Source organism: Ascaphus truei, chromosome 1 (genome assembly GCF_040206685.1).
Source record: "Ascaphus truei isolate aAscTru1 chromosome 1, aAscTru1.hap1, whole genome shotgun sequence".
NCBI classification, from domain to species: domain Eukaryota; kingdom Metazoa; phylum Chordata; class Amphibia; order Anura; family Ascaphidae; genus Ascaphus; species Ascaphus truei.
The window spans coordinates 476,886,471-476,902,328 of record NC_134483.1 but is presented as its reverse complement, the minus strand read 5'-3'; the positions used below and the strand labels follow the sequence as shown (position 1 = coordinate 476,902,328).

Below are 15,858 nucleotides of genomic sequence, written 5' to 3'. Positions count from 1 at the left end.
GTCCTCCTCTCTTTCTAAGAGGACAGGCTCAGTCTTCTATCCATTGGTTTTGTCTACATGAATTGTCAGTGTACTATTATGTGTTTGATGTAGTTTTTTTTTATTAAAGTTTTAACATTCAATTGTATTGCCTTCTCAGCCAATCGCGGCGTTTGTGTTCGTCTTCTCCATTCTGGGCGTGAGTTAGGAGTCTGGCTCGCATCACAGCAGCGACGGGACCATCAGTCGCATGGAGATGACGTCACGGATGCCGCGATTTTGGCGCGAAAAGGTTTGTGAATATAAGGATGCACTTATGAACCTCTAGTTACACCTTGAGAAAGTCCTTTACGGACGAAACGCGTAGGTGCGTCCCTACCATTGCTGTCTATATACTGACCATTAAAGTATCCTTTTAATACTATTCCCTGTCTGGAGTTACCCTGATTTTGGCGGTCCACTAGCTGGTATGCTGACAGGAAACGTTGCTGTGCTCCTCTACACCCTTGCTGCTTGTATGTACCCTGAGAGGATTGCACGCTGGATCGGAACCACCCTTCAAGGACACCACCAAGGAAGGTAAAGGGCTTATGCCCCTCATACTATTACCTCCCAGTGCTGGACTGACTGATATATTTCCCCCAGGGTGGTATATACCATTATAGGAGACCTATTTTGGGGTACCCGCGTGGGCACCACCAGGTCTCTGGTTTTTCACCCTGGGATGTTATGGATGGATTATTCTACATGTCCTTGAACTTGGATTCAATATGATATATATCATTTATGAGCTATCTATGGTGAAGCACCAATATACACTACTTACTTGTAAGGTGAACCAAAAAAGTTATTCTCAACCTTCCAGGGAATATGTACAGATTCCCTTCAAGATAATGCAGGTCCAGGGTAGGAAGGGAGTGATGGTTTCAGGAATACCCCAGAATAAAGAATAAAAAATAATGGTGCAATAAAATAACACAAATTTGGTGTGTGTGAGTCTTGGCTCTGTATAAATGCCTACTTACAGCAGGTAAGTGTTAAACCAGCATAGAGCAGGACAACAGGTAGGTGTTAATCAGGACAGCAGGTAAGTATTTGCACCATCATCTGTACGAGTCCTTATCACTGCTAGGCAAATACTTACCTGCTGTCCTGATTAACACCTACCTGTTGTCCTGATCTATGCTGGTGTAGCCCCCTGTAAACAGCACAGGCTATACATATCTTTCTCCTACTGTGGTAAGTCCTGTTAATGGCAGGCGCCAGTAGTAATCATGGGTTTTCCCCCTTCACGCCCTGCCCTGAGTGATAGATGCAGGCCCCTGACTCTGCTGCCAGCAAGAGACAGAGGGGAGGTTCTGCTGACATCATGAGGGGTGGGGCTGACTCTATTTAGCAGCCGGTTCCTGTGAGTGACGGTCTGTCTGTCCAGGGAGTTGGAGGAAGACAGTTAGGCAGTCTGTCCTGGGAGTTGGAGGAGAGGATGAGATCAAGCTCCGTCCTGGGAGCAAGCAAGAGAGAGAGAGAGAACTCTGGCCTAATACATTTGGAGAGTGAGCAGAGCTCCGGTGGACCAATGCCCCTCACCCCGATGAGGGGGTGATGGGGAGAATCTACCCCCTCCCAGAGAGTACCCTCTGAGGTGGGCATTGGGGTATTGAGGCCCCTCACAGACCATCCTGTCGGAGTACCTCTTGGAGGAAGGGAGAGGAGAACGGCTGTACACCTTGGGATCTCCTGGTGTGCTGTTGTTGTTGCTGCTATTGTTGCTGCTGTGTGCTGCCAAGGCTGCTGTGTGCGAGCCAGAGACAATAAAGAGACATTGCTGATTATACTCGAGACTGTGTGTGATTCTGGAGCATCCACCCTGGGACTAGGGTCATTTCTTCTATACAGGTCCTACCCCATATCCCTGGGAAGGTATAGAGGATGGAGACGCTGCACCACCACTAAAGAATGAGGCCACTACCCCAGAAGCCTGGTCCTGTGTCCCCAACATCATCGCGGGAAGCTCAGGCCCTCCTGTTACCTGCAGGTACGCACCACTCAAGCACGTGTAACCAGCCCTCACACACCCTATATATAGCATCTGTGTCTGGGGGGGGTGGGAATATGGGTTACACTGGTTTAACACTTACCTGCTGTAAGTAGGCATTTATACAGAGCCAAGACTCACACACACCAAATTTGTGTTATTTTATTGCACCATTATTTTTTATTCTTTATTCTGGGGTGTTCCTGAAACCATTGCTCCCTTCCTACCCTGGACCTAGATTAAAGCAGCAAAACATGTGAAATCTTACATGTTTTTTTTTTTTTAAATAAATCAGCTCTGTAATATTAGATGTCACTGGATTTTTTTTGTTTTTACATTTAAAAAAAATTCAACTCTTAATGCCATTTTTAATGAGTTTTAAAGGTTCTTTAGAAGGTTTTAGCCCACTTCCCATGCAGTGCAAGATCTTTGCAACACTTTCCTGTTTGGCAAAAAATAGCCACAATGTTCCCAGCGGTTTGAGCTGTAAACTGTAATAATAGATGTTACCTTAGTAATATAAGGATACATTCTAGCTGCTAAGTTACACTGACTGAAGGGTTGATTGAAACTGAAAGGCGGCCACACAATCAGGATTTTGACAGATTTATAACAGGAGCACCAAACGATTACCAGCTTAGGTAAGAATGTAGAATTATACATTGTCGCATGCTTTATATATAAAAAATAAAGGGAGGGGGAGGGTGTAGTATTGCTTGCTGTTGCACTCATGCCCACAGACTTGCACATATCCTCACAGATACACACATGCACAGACTGCACATTGTATTCCTGATGGAGCACTTGGTAAGCAGCCCGAAAATATACACATCATCCTCTTACTACTGAAATAGGGGCATCAGTATGCATTGCCAGGAGGGCTGCAGGGGAAGTTGCTGAGACAGACGCAGAATGATTTTCTCTTAGCTCACCACAGCTACACAGTTAATTTCAGGACTGGCCTGTGCTGAACTGACAGGCATTGTGGCCCTGACTGATGCACAAACTATATCAGGTCACGTGCTTCGGTTTGCCACATATTTTTACTACCACTATGCATGGGGCATCAATGCACTGCCCCACATTAAAAGAATTGTAAGAAAAAGAATTCCTAACAATTACCCATTCACACTTACACTCAAGACACCTGGAGCGCTCAAAATCTTTGCGGTTCCCTAATCCTTTCCTTGACAAGAAACACAAATAAAAATCCCACGTGCACATTCACATGTAGTAGAAAAGAAGGCGAGAAAGATCTTCTTTCAAAAGATCCTTAGATCATTTATTGCAATTCACTGGACAAAAGATAGCACTACGTTTTGGGGACCAGTGTTTACTCTTCCTCAGGTACATAAAGCTAGGTCCCCAGTACATGCTGCAGTGCGCGCTATGGCATGCGCTGCAGGAACAATAACCGCCCCTCAATGCACGACCACATTTTCTGAAGACAAGAAAATTGTCTTCAGAACTGACGACTGAGCGCTGGCCACGTCCCCCTGGCAATGCAGCCAATGAGGGCGAACCAGCCGGGCGACGTCATGGCTGCGCCCCGCATCACTGGGTGGGTGTGCTTTGTGGTGCATGCGTAGTTGGTACAGTGTATGAGATTCTCGTCCAGGCTAATTCCAGCAGCACATTGCTGAGGGTGACGGCACTTCCAGAACGTCCCTGTTACTATGTGGCTGAGGCCCTATATATCTCTCGTTGACAAGTAGTGTGTCCGTTATGGTATAGGTCAAAATGCCTGAGTACAGTCTCTATCTTTAATATCTAAAACAGCAAATGACTTCTCTTCAATAGAAGGTAAACGGTCACGGAGGACCAAATAAAGTCTGAGAGAAAATAACACCAAAATACGAGCCGTGTTGTGAAGGTTAGATGTCGCCACTCCAATGACATCACCACCGTGGGCCCTCGATTCCCCATAGTTAAGATTATATTTATGTACTCCTGATGTCATGGCCATGATGTCATTGGAGACCAATTGTGTGAATACATCTACATTTGTACATGATTCTATGGGAGGTTTTTTATTTTTTGCATTTTACCAGTGGATGTTATTGCCATATTTTGGGCTATCAGACATTTAACTGTGGACATATATGGTCTTTGCATTTGGACTATACGTTATTATTTCAGACATATCAGTCTTCTAGTGGATATTGTATCCTTAGGTATCTGTTTATACATCTATTGGGACTTTGAAGTTCATACTGTGGATATTAATATCTTTATGTTATTAACTTTGATTATTTCCTTGAGTGCAACTAATAGGGGACTGTTGTGACCTCTGTCACTTTTTTCTGTTGGTTACAACCTGACTACAACCTGAGAGTCACGTAATAGTGACAAAGGTCTAGTGACATCAGTGACAGCCGCTTCGAGACACAGCTGGGGTTTGTTCCGGTATACAACCGAACTTGTGCAGAAGCCTCCCCAGCTACTATTTCCACAACTAGCGTCAGCCTCAAAGCGGAGCCATCTGGACTCACAGAGCGAGAACATCAGAACACACCAGTACATAGCAGCGCCCGGTTATCGAGCGTAACGCTGAACACATCCTTTTCCTGGCAGCAGGCCATCGCGATGCCTGTTGGATGAGACCAGCAGAGCGCCGTTGTGGTAACATGTGCCTATACATGTAATGCTTATATTGATCTGATGTATGTGTGACACTCACCACCTTTTCACATTTGCATAATATAATTGAACTTATTACACTATGAGAGTTGTGCGCTCTTTGATCTTTTTCATACTAGTTCTACCTGATGCTTAGGAAAATGGAGGATATTCGGCGCTACTGCGCATGTCTGAAGAAAGCTCCCGGATATCTCTTCAATAAACTTTATTGCATTATACACACACCAGGGCTACACCAGCGTCTCCCCCTCAACCCGTTTCACCCTTACACAGAGGGCTTCGTCTCGGAGACGAAGCCCTCTGTGTAAGGGTGAAACGGGTTGAGGGGGAGACGCTGGTGTAGCCCTGGTGTGTGTATAATGCAATAAAGTTTATTGAAGAGATATCCGGGAGCTTTCTTCAGACATGCGCAGTAGCGCCGAATATCCTCCATTTTCCTGATACTTTCTGACGGTGGCACGCAGGAGCGGGCGAGGAGAGTGGGTCCCAAACCGGAGAAGCAGGTGAAGTATCATATCTATCCCCCTGCACCGGTTGTCACTGTGGCCCTGCATAGCTCCCTCGCATTACTCCAGTGTCTGATACTTCCAGACCTGTGTAATTGCACTGAAGCGCACGACAGACTCCTTGGCTATTCTACCTGATGCTTAGCCATCTCGGTTGAAACAGCAGCAGACTCTCAGAGTATTATCACAAGGTTATTCGTTGATTGTCTTTGTTATCACTATATTGATATCTATTGATTACTTTTCATCACGGTTGAAGGGTTTATGTATTACTTTATCATGTTCATTACTATAATATAACATTTAATCACTTATTAATTACAATTGGGTGCGCAGATGTCCACTATTTTTTTCACTAGTGTGGTGATAGGTCTATTAAATAAAAGAAGGGTGCTCCTGGTGGGTGATGGGTGAAGAAATGGTGGACACTCGACAAAAAATAGCACGACGTTTTGGGGACCAGTGTTAACTCTTCATCGGGTCCATAAAGTGCAAAATACAAGTCAGTGTTTATACACATACATATATCCCATAATGCAGTGCAAACCGCTTAGCACCAAATGTTTTCTTATGTGACGTCATTGAATCGTTTCTTAAAGTGATACCAATATACAATCAAGAGTAAGTAAAATTACTTTGTACCATAACGTGATATACTAGATTGTATAGAAAATTCATGTGCAAACATAGTGACAATTACACAATATATAGTTCTATAGATTAATATTGCCAACGATACCAAAATAATCAATATAAAACATTAAGGAGTTAAGCGTTCTTAAGGAGTTAAGTTCAGTAATAGCCAAACCATTACATTTAGTATTCAAGGACTCCATTTTCACAGGCTTAGTACCACACGATTGGCGTAAAGCAGATGTGGTGCCTATATTTAAAAAGGGAGCTAGATCACAACCCGAGGAATTACAGACCTGCAAGCCTAACCTCAATAGTGGGTAATCTACTTGAAGGTTTAATACAGGATAATATTCAGGAATAACTAATAGAAAAAAAATAATTAGTAATAGTCGGCATGGATTTATGAAGGATAGGTCATGCCAAACTAATCTTATTAATTTTTTTGAGGAGGTAAGTAGGAATTTAGACCAGGGTAATGCCGTTGATAAAAACAAAAAAGAAAACAGCGCACAATGCTCATAGTGAAGTATATCAAAGATAAAAATGTATTAAATATCCAAGGATAGGTAATGTGCGTACCTCAGGGAAATATTAAAACAGTATTTCATGGGACAAATTACCCATACTCCACACCGACATGAAGATCTGGACAGTCACGGATCATCAGTCACCTGGCTCCACAGGTAAGGACAATTCACAGGTCACCACAGTGACAAGGCTAGTCCACAAGTGGGGTGCGGTGAGGTCAGCAGTCAAGTCCCAAGTTTCAGAGTCCCCCAGAGACAAGCTCGATCAGTCTCAGTGCATCTCCACTGCAGCAGCTGACTCCACGTGTGTCTCTGTGGCTTCTGTCGGTGCTCGTGTGACGTCACTGGAGGGCGTCACATCAATATGACGGATCCGCAAGGGGAAGCAGGGTGAAGTAGCAAGGACTTTCCCTGATGAAGAGGCATCTAGAGCCTTGAAACGCGTTGGAATATTACTTTTTCTCCCCTATACTGAGTGTTTGCCTAGTCCCCTAAGCCCTTGCTACTTCACCCATGAAATGCTATTTTAATATTTTCCTGATGTACGCACATTACCTATTCTTGGATATTTAATACATTTGTATCTTTGATATACTTCACTATGAGCGTTGTGCGCTGTTTTCTTTTTGTTTTTACCTGTTCTAGCTCCTGGTGGTGCCGAGCCACCCCTTATTCAGCTGCAGACGCTCCTATACCAATTCACGTATAATTTGTTTATTTGTTATTATTTATATAACTTTAGTGCAATTTCACACCAACTTTAGCACTATATATGGTTGCGCACTTATTACTCTTTTTTTGGTATTGCAGTTGATGTTGTCTACTTAGATTTTGCAAAGGCTTTTGATACGGTTCCACACAAGAGGTTGGTGTACAAAATAAAGCAAATTGGACTCGGTAAAAATATTTGCACCTGGATTGAAAACTGGTTGAAGGACAGACAACAGAGGGTTGTCATAAATGGAACTTTTTCAGGTTGGGCTAAGTTGTGAGTGCAGTACCTCAGGGATCGGACATACAGTGAACACACGGTCTCTTGCTTTCCAACGGGACCACAACCGGTACGGCCAGCGTAGCACTCAGCGAGTGTTTCTCCACGAGCGGTGACTGACGACGTCACAAAGCATCACTAGAGCGACCATATAACAAGTCAGCAAAAGCTGGGGATGTTGCAATAAAGTGAACCGCACTCGTTAAAAGTCGAAAGACAGTCCAGTGACAGATGACAAACCACAGAATAAACATTCCCACGCGTTTCATAGTATGATACTACTTCATCAGGGACTTTTAACGAGAGGGGTTCACTCAATTGCGACATCCACGGCTTTTGCAGACTCATCATAATGTCACTCTAGTGACGCTTCGGTGACGTCATCAGTCACCTCTCATGGAAAAAAACACTTGCTGAGTGCTACTCCAGCTGTACTGGTTGCGGTCCCATTGGCGAGCAAGAGACCGCAGTTCAGTTTGGAAGTCCCACTACTTACCCTACAACCGTCGCCTGGTCAGAGGTTAGTAGTGCGAGACATCTACGCCGCTCGTGAGGACCAGCTGTGGATGGTGTTGCGGTAACCCATGTCATTGTGTTACATGAAAAGTTTTAAAGATCTGCTAGTGTGTATGTGTGATACTCACATTGATCAAAATAGATACCATTTTTTTAACCTACTACACTATGAGAGTCGTGCACTTGTCCTTCTTCTGTTCATTAATAAGCAACTTAAAAAGCAGGAGTCCCAGTACCGATCCCTGAGTACTCCAGTCACGACTTTAGCACAACCTGAAAATGCTCCATTTACAAAAACTCTGTTGTCTATCCTTCAACCAGTTTTCGACCCAGGGGCAAATATTTTGCTTTATTTTGTACACTAACCCCTTGTGTGGCACTATCAAAAGCCTTTGCAAAATCTAAGTAGACCCCATCCCCTAGTCTAAATTCCTACTTACCTCCTCAAAGAAACAAATAAGGTTAGTTTGGCAAGATCTGTCCTTCATACATCCATGCTGACTATTACTAATAATTTTGTTTTCCATTAGGTATTCCTGAATATTATCCCGTATTAAACCTTCAAGTAGCTTCCCCACTATTGATGTCAGGCTTACAGGTCTGTAATTCCCCAGTTGTGATCTAGTTCCCTTTTTATATATAAGCACCAGTTTTTCTTTACGCCAATCTTGTGGTATTGAGCCTGTGGTAATGGAGTCCTTGAATATTACATTTAATAGTTTGTTAATATTACTGGGTGCATGCCATCGGCAGTCTAGGACATTTGGCCACGACCATTTTGCCGCGACCATGTGGATGCCGGTACTTCGCAATGACACACCACGCTGCCGGACACATCACCGCTAACGTAGGCGCCTTACCCTAAAACCAATTATCTTAAAACCCCTTAAATTAACCCCTACTCTAAACAGTAATTAAGCTTATTTTAGAAGCGGCCAGCGGCAGGGATTCCAGCGATGGATCGGCTGTGTGAAGAGTCTGTCGAGGCACCTGTGGCCATTTGGTCACGGCAAAATGGCCGTGGCCATATAACCTATTCCAGCCATCTGGGCCATCAAGCCACCTATGCACTGATGCCTGTTAACCAATTGTTTGTTAATACAGAGGTTGTGGCTTCCTCCAGTGGCACTATTATTGCAATTGAGTCTTCCGTGGTAAACACAGAGGCAAATAATTTGTTTAATACCTCTGCTTTTCCCTTATCTCCTGTAATCTGCCTACCCATCTCACACTGGAAGGGTCCTATATTTTCTTTTCTCGTTTTTTGTTAAGGTACTTAAAGAACTTTTTAGGGTTGATCTTACTTTCTATTGCAATCCTTTTTTCATTATCCATTTTTGCTCATTTGATTGCCCTTTTGCAATTTTTGTTACATTCCTTATAATTCTGATACGATGTCTCCGTCCCTACTGACTTAAAGAATCTAAACGCCTTCCTCTTCTTGTCCATTTCCTGCCCAACCTGTTTATTTAGCCACATTGGTTTAGACTTGTTTCTTTCATACTTATTCCCCAAGGGTATACAATGATAAGTCTGCTTTTCTAACACTGTTTTAAAGACTGCCCATTTATCTTCTATATGTTTCCCTGAAAAAACATCATCCCAATTTATTCCTTCTACATTATTCCTCAGTTTATTCAAATCTGCCTTTCTAAAATGTAGTCTTTGTTGAATCCATGTTTTTTGATTATTTATTTCAAATGAGACTGTTAGGATCACGATTCACAAATGTTCCCAGACTGCAGGATTTCCCTGTAAATCAATCCTTTTGTGTGGCTCATCAGGACAAATGTATACAATAAGGTATATGAAACCCTATTCTATTTAAAGTGTTGTTCAACTGTAACTGTGTACCGCTTTGTTTCCTGGGAGTGCTAAGATGGTAATACCCTTATCCCGTCTACACGCCCAGGGACCTGGGTTTAGCTGGTTCCACAACATTGGAATAGGGAAACATGCTTTAAACTGGTTTCAGTCCTACCTATCAGGAAGATCCCAACATGTGTCCATCTCAGGCTCTAACTCCAACCCCCTGGATATCACCTGTGGTGTCCCGCAAGGCTCTGTTCTGGGGCCCCTACTCTGCTCAGTGTTCATTAATGATCTTCCCACAGCTTGTAAGGAAGCCTCAATACACATGTATGCAGATGACACAATCCTACATGCACACAGTCATAGCCTCTCTGACCTTCAACACATACTTCAGTCTGACTTTGAGACTCGAAAACTGGATTTCCCAAAACAAACTGTTTTTAAACACTGATTACTGTTTTAAAGCTCCTGATTAGAACCAACGCTAACACCACCCTAACACCTGTCACTAGTTTTAAATACCTGGGCTTATGGTTTGACTCCCACTTAACATTTGGGATGCACATTGATACCCTTACAACCAAGACCTATGCCAAACTAGGGGTACTTTACAGGAACAAATCCTCCTTAAGTCTCCTGGTCAGAAAGCGTATTGCACAGCAGATGCTAATGCCAATTATTGACTATGGAGACATAGTATATGGCTCGGCTCCTCAAACCCACCTTAGCAAACTTGACACCCTCTACAATTCAATTTGTCGTTTTGTTCTCCAATGCAACTACAACACACATCACTGCGAAATGCTCAAAGAACTAGATTGGTCATCACTAGAGTCTAGGCGCAAAGTTCACCTTTCCTGTCTCACCCTCAAATACTTTCTGGTCAAGCTACCCAGCTACCTGAACAAGCTCCTCACCCCTACCACATACAGCACCTATCACCTGAGATCAGACTCCAAAAGACTATTCATGGTCCCAAGGCTCAACAAAGTATCTGGACGTTCCTCCTTCTCCTTCCGTGCACCCCAAAACTGGAACAACCTACCAGAGACTCTCATATCCACCACCAGCTTAAGTTCTTTCAAATCTAAGGCTGTCTCACACTTTAATCTGGTCTGTAACTGTTTCATACGGTCATAATATACATTTTCTTTAACTCTGCACGCAATGTCTTGTATATAATGTATACCCTGTTCATTTATGTAACTGTACTTGTAACCATGTATTATTTGTTTTACTCTGTGCCCAGGACATACTTGAAAACGAGAGGTAACTCTCAATGTATTACTTCCTGGTAAAATATTTTATAAATAAATAAATAAAATAATAAATGGAGGTTGGGGATAAAGGGAGAGTGGGGATGGTCCAGCAGCCTATCAGGGAGTAATTGTCTGTCCCAGACAAAGGCGCCTATCTCAACAAGAGATAAAGTCAGCATTGAGAACATGGGCAAGTAGGCAGTTCTCATTTGCTGGTTTGTACGGTAATTCCTGCCCTCCTTACCTCAGCCTCCCCATCATACCCCCATGCCGGATTGGCCAACACAGGTGAGCCCATACAGTGGTTGGCCACCACCCATTCTCCACGATTTCCTATGCAGACAGGAACCTGGGGGCTGCCAATCTCCGTTCCACAGATCAATCCGGGACTGGCGTGTAGGTGGACTACATGGTGCTGCTCTTTGAGGTTGTGCCAGACACCCAACACTAAGGCTGCTTGCAATTCCGTTGCAGATTTAACCTTGCATGCCTGTGATTTGCATCCAGCGCTGTTTCCCACACCCCACAGGTGATGCTTGGCACCTATATCAATTAGGATTCCCCTGTATCCCGTTTGGAGCGAGTATAGCTCTGTTGGTAATATGGTGCTGCGTTTGTTGGCCCCAGCCAAAATAAACACCAGTTTATTTGACGTGTCCTGGCTAATGCTTGATCCTGAATCCTGGTTACTCCTACATTACCAACTCTAGCAATACCCCTCTCCTGGTTTGGTCATGCAATTTTTGTTTAGTACACCCCAAAAAAACAGTTCCCTTTCATTGTAATGCTAACCTAAACGCACCAGTTTGCCTGGATAATTAAAATCACCCATTATGAAACATGACCCAGTTGAAGTGAAACTTCTTTGCTAGCACTTAGTTTTGCTAGGAAAAATCCCTTGTGTTGATCAGAATTCCATGATGGAAATTACATCACTGCTGACAGAAGAGGCCATCAGCGATATCGGGGAGGAAACACACAAAATCCAGCCACCATGTCTGCAGCTCCACCAGGGGGAGAGTGGGGGCTGACTGACACACATACCCACCCACTGGTCCTGTGCCCCGGCTCCCCCCAAATTTTCTCTTTGGCAGGGAGAGCAGTCCTGTGTCCTCACACCTCCACCGGGTGGAGAGAGGGGATGGCTGCTCCAGTACAATCATCCCATGCCACTACCGTACCTCTGCAAACCCACCAGGGGGAGGAGGGGGCTGGCTGCACCTGCGCAGAAGGCACCAGCAGCAGGATACGGAGACCGACCGCGCATGGAATTCACGTTACTATAAACATAAGTGCAAATAGCTAAAACACACATTCTAAGTGAAACTTTTGCATTTTGGCACGGAAATGGTGTTTTGATTTTTTTTTTTATGGGGACAGAAGCAACAGAATGGAAATATATACGGGTGCTGCAGGCAGAAAAAAAACCCTAGTATGGGTTACTGCATATAGAACAAAAGGGCAGCCGAGCACACCAAGTCACAAACCCTGCAACGTTGGCGACAAAACACCTTCAGGGATCCCTGAAAGTGTTTAATCATCGAAACGTCGGATAGTTTGTGACTGTAACTAGTCAATAAAATTACCTTTTTGTATTAATATTGCATTTTTGGCTTGGTATGCTCAGCTGCTCTTTTGTTCTTATTAAAAACATCACACATACAATTTGTGACAAAACAGTGACAAAAGACAAAGAAGTTTCACTTAAAATGCGCGTGCTCGGCCCACAATTTTTTTTAACGCCTCCTCCATTTGCTAAAGTATTCCTCAATTTCAGATATTTGGTGGTTTATAGCAAACATTCTTTGTACTTTTAACTCCACTGCTTATTGCTATCCACAAGGTCTCTACATTTTCATCATGCCCTCCATAAAACATCTTCCCTTAGAATAGGCTTTAGATCCGGTTTAACATATAAACATTCCCCTTATTTGCTTGATCACTCCAAAAAGGGAATAACTCTCTAAATGAACTGCCCAGTCATGAGTTTCATTAATGCCTATGATATTATACGGCTCCCTTGTAGCTATTAATTCAAGCTCCCCCATTTTATCTGTCAGGCTTCTTGCATTAAATATTTTTTTTTTGAGGTCTGTGCTATTGCTATCTTACCTGCATCTGCCTTTCTACTCCAATTGGATTTAGTTTAGACTTTTGTAGTATTATCTGTATTTAATTTGTCTCCATTTGCTAAACTCCCCCTTCTTCCAATTCTACCTCCATAAACCCCTAGCTATTTCCCCATCCCAATCTATTCTGAGTAGTTCATTATCCATTTCTGGTGCCTTCCCCCTCCTTTCTAGTTTAAGATCAAGATTTGTCCTTAAGAAATGTGATTTACAAATAGAAAGCATTAAGAATTATATTATAAAAGTTGATTGCACTGGTCTGTAATGTTCAGAAGTATTGTTTGCCTCCCTCCATAATGACCTCATGTGACAATAAATTATAAGTGGCTGCAGTACTGCAAAAAAATATGAAACATCTTAACTACTTAAAATTTGAATATTTGTTTTCTATTGAAGAAAAACGCAATGACGTCCGACTGTTTTTAATATCAAGAAACGTAAGTATTTAAATCCCCCATTTCAACCGGCACCCCCTACGCAAGTATCTTGGGACGCAGGGGTTCCCCAGAGCAGAACTCAACACTGTTCAGCTCCAGAGACGCCCTGCTTCAAATCCTATGCCAATAGACAAGAAATGCAGGATTGCTGCTGGAAAGCGGTCTCACGCAGGATTTTTTTTTTTTTTTTGCAACTAGCCATAATGATGCATTATAAAAAGCAAATTAGATAAACCTGGTGCACTTCAATGGAAATAGAAGGGAGAGATTTACATACAAAGTAATTGAAATATTCATAGATTTAGTTTGTGAAAATGACAACTTGCTTTTTAGGCTTTAACTCACCTTTTGCTTGCTCACAATCTTCCTCCAGGATAACGATCATATCAAAGAAAATAATTGGTTTGGTGGCCAAGGCAAGCGGCATTTGATTTGCTTTATAAAACTTTTTTTTATTTCAGCTAGATTACATTTTAGTACAATCCTAACCATAAGCTTTCATATTCAACCAATTCTTTACAATCTACTACACAGCCCCATTTGGCAGGCACTAGCAGGAAGATTCACCAATGCATTTTCAAACAAATGCAGTGTTTATCCTGAACATAAATGTACTACCAATATGGCATTTCCATGGCCTTATTTTTGTTTCCCATTAACAACTCAGGTTTATTACAATGCTGTAAGTACTCATGGCTGAAACTTTACAGTTCACTCTTGACACCTGTCACATCACTAATTACTTAGGAAAATTAAGTAAAACCACAAATTCAAAAAGGTCTTATTCTACTTAAGCAATGTGTGTTCATTTGATTTACTTTAATTACTGCTCATTTCAACTATCCTTAATGTTAGCATGCTTAATTAACTTGTTATATTTCAAATATATGCAAGGTTTGTGTTAATACTAACAAGTTATTAAAGGTCAAGTCAAGTCTGAGAAAAAAGTAACTGACAAAAGTACAGTAGTCAAGAGTTTAGCCAATGGGACTTTATTGGTGGAAGCAGCACAGGATGCAGATTTCTGAACGCATAAGCTGGGAAGAGGGGAAAAAAAACAAGTTAAAATGACATTATTCCATCATTCTGCTATGATGTTCAGAAATCAAATATTGCGGGGTGTAAAAAAAATAAAAAAGCATCTTTCCAATGACCTTTCTACAAAAGATTGCCTTCAATTTTAAACCCCTTCTCTCCTGCATTATTTATTAAACCATTTAATTTATTAACAAAAAAAGTAGTTCCCAGCACTCAATGATAGAACAGTCTGCTAAGCAAAACAATATGGAAATTTAATATGAAAATATATCACATTTGGATATACAAATGGAAGATGTGGGAGTAATTGCAAGTAGGTAATTACTCCAGGTGCTAAATGACACCTATTGGGAAAGGGTACAAAGGAGGATAAGGGAAACTAGGGAAGAGAGGAGAGGGTGGTGGAAGGCAAAAAATGGAGGTTGTACAAATAAAAGGGGGCAACATTTCAGGGAGAAACCCCTTCTTCTGGCCTGTTCCCTACGATCTGTGACACCACAGGACCTTCTCTCCCTTTATCCTAACCTCCAAAAAATGCAAAGATGAAAGGAACAGACAGCCACCAGGCTAACTATGGGAGTAAGCCCAAGTACATCAAAATGGGCAGTGTTCGACAAACCTATACATTTGCTCGCCTTGGGCGAGTGGATTTAACCCCCGGGCGAGTAAATATTGGCCCAAGCAGCACACGTTTGGTACTAGGTGGCGAGTAGTTTTTGTGGTGATTTGTCAACCACTGAAAATGGGTATAGAAAATCGTCAGGACACTAGGGAGTCTAAATGGACAAAGTCTAGCTAAAAAATGCAGATTCAGTGGTAACTGACCAGCTTCTAGCCAGATTCTAATACCAGGCATTCATTAATGGACACCATTTTCTAGCGGAGGTGCTCCAGTATGCCTCCTGAGATCCCTGCCGGCCCTCCCTACAGATTTATCACATCAATATGCAGGACATCCATCTTTAAGGATGGTCTTTTTAATGAGTCCTACAATTGGTAAAGACCTTACAAACCAGGGCTCTTCAACTAGCGGACTACAGGACCAAAGCAGCATGTGAAGGGCCCTTCATGCGGCATCAGGACTAATCTGCCCAAGCAACTAGCATGAAATTAGCAGGAGCAAAGTACAATTTCACACAAACTGACTTGTAAGTTAAGGTAATGTAAATAAATAGTACAGATGTTGTAAATGCTTGCAAAATGTTGAATTTGTAGTTTAAGTTTTTAAAGGTTTCCAAATTTCATTAGAAGATTGTGGCCCTTCTACTCGTAATGTTTTTTCTGATCTGGCCCCTTTGGAGAACTGGCTGAAGAGCCCTGAAATAAATTGTGTTAAGAGGAGAATTCCAAAGC

General features: G+C 42.5%; 1 protein-coding gene across 1 annotated transcript in view; it reads right to left on the bottom strand.

The window, feature by feature from the left end:
- Positions 1-14,443: 14,443 nt before the first annotated feature.
- RPL9 (ribosomal protein L9) overlaps positions 14,444-15,858 on the bottom strand; it is a 13,094-nt gene continuing 11,679 nt past the window's right edge. Inside the window, exon 8 of the mRNA XM_075567811.1 lies at positions 14,444-14,504. The gene's annotated coding sequence lies outside the window, so the exon portion shown is untranslated. The remainder of the gene's footprint in view (positions 14,505-15,858) is intronic.